This window comes from Euprymna scolopes, chromosome 22 (genome assembly GCF_053919585.1).
Source record: "Euprymna scolopes isolate OS-2025 chromosome 22, ASM5391958v1, whole genome shotgun sequence".
NCBI lineage: Eukaryota > Metazoa > Mollusca > Cephalopoda > Sepiida > Sepiolidae > Euprymna > Euprymna scolopes.
Window position 1 is genome coordinate 93,884,593 of NC_136503.1, and position 5,600 is coordinate 93,890,192.

The window sequence follows — 5,600 nt, forward strand, 5'->3', positions numbered from 1 at the left end:
CGAGCCTGGTCTACAAAGTATGGAAATAAAAATTTAAAATAAAAAAAAACGTTTACAAGTGTTTTTTTATATAGATGTACATAAGAATCATTTGATAAGCATGTTTTAACTTAAATAGGGATGGTATAATAAAATTGTGGGGTCTGCATTCGCGCCTGGCCTCCATAGAATGTAAATAGGCACAAACATTAATAAAGACTTTTCATATCTATCTGCGTAAGTATACTTTGATAATTATGTTTCAGTTTGAAGAAATATGGTATAATAAAATTATTGGGTGTTCGTTCGCGCCTGACCTCCATATATATATATATATATATATATATATATATATATATATATATATATAAATATATATATATATATATATATATATATGTATATATATAAATATATATATATATGTATATATATATGTATATATATAAATATATATATATGTATATATATATACACACGCACACACACACACATATATATATGTGTGTGTGTGTGCGTGTATATATATATATAACTACTTCATTTATTCACATAAATTTAATATACGAAAGTATAGATTTATGCGTAAACTTTAAGTATTTACTTCAAACGTGCTCAATACGTAGGTAGAGCTAGTTAGTAATTTATAAAATATATATGGCGACTAAGCTACACTGAATATTCTGCGTTTCATCCACTGTAGGATTCGTCAGGCTTATGCGCGAATTTTGTGGTTGCTTCTTGTTTTTATATATGTTGAGGATTACTAGTTAGCCTATCAGCTTTCTAGTATCCACCGCGCCACCTCCTATCAGCGAATGGATGAAACGCAGAATATTCAGTGTAGCTTAGTCGCCATATATATTTTATAAATTACTATATATATATATATATATATATATATATATATATATATATATATATATATATATATATATATATATATATATACGAGCCGAAAGTAACATCTACTTAAAGGTTCCTGCTTCTTATTGAACCGTCCCTCTAAGTAATCCAAGTTATAAAATTCCCACTAATGTTTGCTGCGCTAAAATCGCAATGACTAATGTATACCCATTGACCCTTATCCTTGAATGGCCTCTGGGTCCTGATAAGTGGTGACCACGAGGTAAGAAAACGTAAACAATTCTCAAGAAAATGTTATTTGTAAGTTATAGATCCGTAATATTCATATGTGTAGATATGTTCGACAAAGTTTTGTTTTTACATTGAAAGTACACACCAGAGAAGCTGAGAATATAGGATTCAATAGAAAAAAACACTAAACTCTATAATATCTTTTATAAAAAATAAAAACGCGGGTGTAAAGAAATTTAAAAAAAGTTGTTCAAGCAAAGTAATATGAAGCGTTATAATCAAAATTTAAACGTAGAAATGAAAAAATATAAATTAAAGAATAAATGGGAAGAACAAAATAACTAGACAGGATGCCAGATAAGATGCCAACAAATTACATGTAAAAGTATTAAAGAAGACATTCATACATATATACGCACAGCTATACACATATAAAAACCCACACATATACACATAGGCATACACATATTAACAATACACACATATACACATAGATATACACATATTAAAAACACACATATACACATAGAAATACACATATTAAAAACACACATATGCACATGAATTTATAAATAATAATAACACGCGTAGACGCATAGATATATACATATTAATAACACACATATACGCATCGATATAAAAATATAAATAGCACACATATACACATAGATATACACATATTTAATAACACACATATACACATAGATATACATATATTAATAACACACATATACACATAGATATACATATATTAATAACACACATATACACATAGATATACATATATTAATAACACACATATACACGTAGATATACACATATTAATAACACAGATATACACATAGATATACACATATAAACACCACACATATACACATAGATATACACATATTAATAACACACATATACACATAGATATACAAATATCTAATAACACACATATACACATAGATATACATATATTAAAAACACACATATACACATAGATATACACCTATTAATAACACACATATACACATAGATATACACATATAAAAACACACATATACACATAGATATACACATATTAATAACACACATATACACATAGATATACACATATTAATAACACACATATACACATAGATATACACACATTAATAACACATATATACATAGATATACACATTAATAACACACATATACACATGGATATACATATATTAATAACAAACATATACACAAAGATATACAATTATTTAATAACACACATATACACATAGATATACACACATTAATAACACACATATACATAGATACACACATATTAATAACACACATATACACATAGATATACAAATATTAATAACACGCATATACACATAGATATACACATATTAATAACACACATATACATAGATACACACATATTGATTACACACACATATACACATAGATATACACATATTAATAACACACATATACACATAGATATACACATATTAATAACACACATATACACAAAGATATACACATATTAATAACACACATATACACATAGATTAACACATATTAATAACACACATATACACATAGATACACACATATTAATAACACACATATACACATAGATATACGCATATTAGTAACACACATATAAACATAGATATACATATATTAATAACATACATATACACATAGATATACACATATTAATAACACACATATACACATAGATATACACATATTAATAACACACATATACACATAGATATACATATATTAATAACACACATATACACATAGATATACATATATTAATAACACACATATACACATAGATATACATATATTAATAACACACAGATAAACATAGATATACATATATTAATAACACACATATACACATAGATATACATATATTAATAACACACAGACAAACATAGATATACATATATTAATAACACACATATACACATAGATATACATATATTAATAACATACATATACACATAGATATACACATATTAATAACACACATATACACATAGATATACATATATTAATAACACACATATACACATAGATATACATATATTAATAACACACATATACACATAGATATACATATATTAATAACACACATACACACATAGATATACATATATTAATAACACACATACACACATAGATATACATATATTAATAACACACACATACACATAGATATACATATATTAATAACACACATATACACATAGATATACATATATTAATAACACACACATACACATAGATATACCCATATTAATAACACACATATACACCTAGATATACACATATTAGTAACACACACACATACACATAGGTATACATATATTAATAACACACACATACACATAGATATACATATATTAATAACACACACATACACATAGATATACCCATATTAATAACACACATATACACCTAGATATACACATATTAGTAACACACACATACACATAGATATACATATATTAATAACACACATATACACATAGATATACATATATTAATAACACACACATACACATAGATATACACATATTAATAACACACATATACACCTAGATATACACATATTAGTAACACACACATACACATAGATATACATATATTAATAACACACACATACACATAGATATACATATATTAATAACACACATATACACATAGATATACATATATTAATAACACACACATACACATAGATATACATATATTAATAACACACATATACACATAGATATACAAATATTAGTAACACACATCTCCGTATAGATATATACGTATAAATAACACACATATACACATAGATATACATGTATCAATAACACACATACACGAATAGATATACACATATTAATAACACACATATACACATAGATATACATATATTAATAACACACATATACACATGGATATACATATATCAATAACACACATATACGCATTGATCTACACATATAAATAACGGACATATACTGATTGATCTACACATATTAATAACACACATCTACTTATAGATATACAGATGTAAATAACACAGATACACACATAGATCTACACATATAAATAACACAGGTATACGCATTGATCTACACATATAAATAACACAGGTATACGCATTGATCTACACATATAAATAACACAGGTATACGCATTGATTTACACATATAAATAACACAGGTATACGCATTGATCTACACATATAAATAACACAGGTATACGCATTGATCTACACATATAAATAACGCAGGTATACGCATTGATCTACACATATAAATAACACAGGTATACGCATTGATCTACACATATAAATAACACAGGTATACGCATTGATCTACACATATAAATGACACAGGTATACGCATTGATCTACACATATAAATAACACAGGTATACGCATTGATCTACACATATAAATAACACAGGTATACGCATTGATCTGCACATATAAATGACACAGGTATACGCATTGATCTATACATATAAATAACACAGGTATACGCATTGATCTACACATATAAATTACACAGGTATACGCATTGATCTACACATATAAATAATACACATATACGCATAGATTTACACATATATGCATGAGCACAAGTACGCATGGCGTCCCAGTGTCACAAGCTAAAACAGGTTAGGAGAGGGAATAGTGTCGGGTTACGTTAACATCGGATCAGATAGGCATATATAGGTAAATAAACGCAAACCCAAACACACACACACTTATATATATATATATATATATATATATATATATATATATATATATATATATATATATATATATATATATATATTAGTGTTGGGCCGATTAATCGGCATCGGAATCGGGAATCAGATAAATCGACAAATTTGAGGGAATTGGAATTGGTATCGGTATCGAAAAATTGGTGCCTATTTTGCGATGCCAAAACGATTCTTTTAATTATATTATTATTATTATTATTATTATTATTATTATTATTATTATTATTATTATTATTATTATTATTTTTTTGTAGAAAACAAAATTTTCCATTGCTGGAATAATGATAAAATAATTAATATTTACGGATTACAAAATAACAGTAAAGCTTAATTTGATAGATCATCCTCCACAATTGTATTTATTCCGTTTAAAAATTATCTGTAGATGATGTTTTTTTTTTACAGAACTCGGGGAAAATACCAACTCAATAGTTAAATATTTAGAGATTTGTAAAGAATCGGAATCGGTAATTGTATCGGAATCGGGAATTGAGTACGGAATCTGTAATTGTATCGGAATCGGGGAAATTCTATTTATCTATATCTATCTATCTATCTATCTATCTATCTATCTATCTATCTATCTATCTATCTCTCTCTCTATATATATATATATACAAAAATATACATACACATACAAATAGACATTCACAAACACAGATACGTGTACACATCTATACACATCTATAATATCTATACGCACATATGTACACGTATGTATAGAATATATAGAATAAATT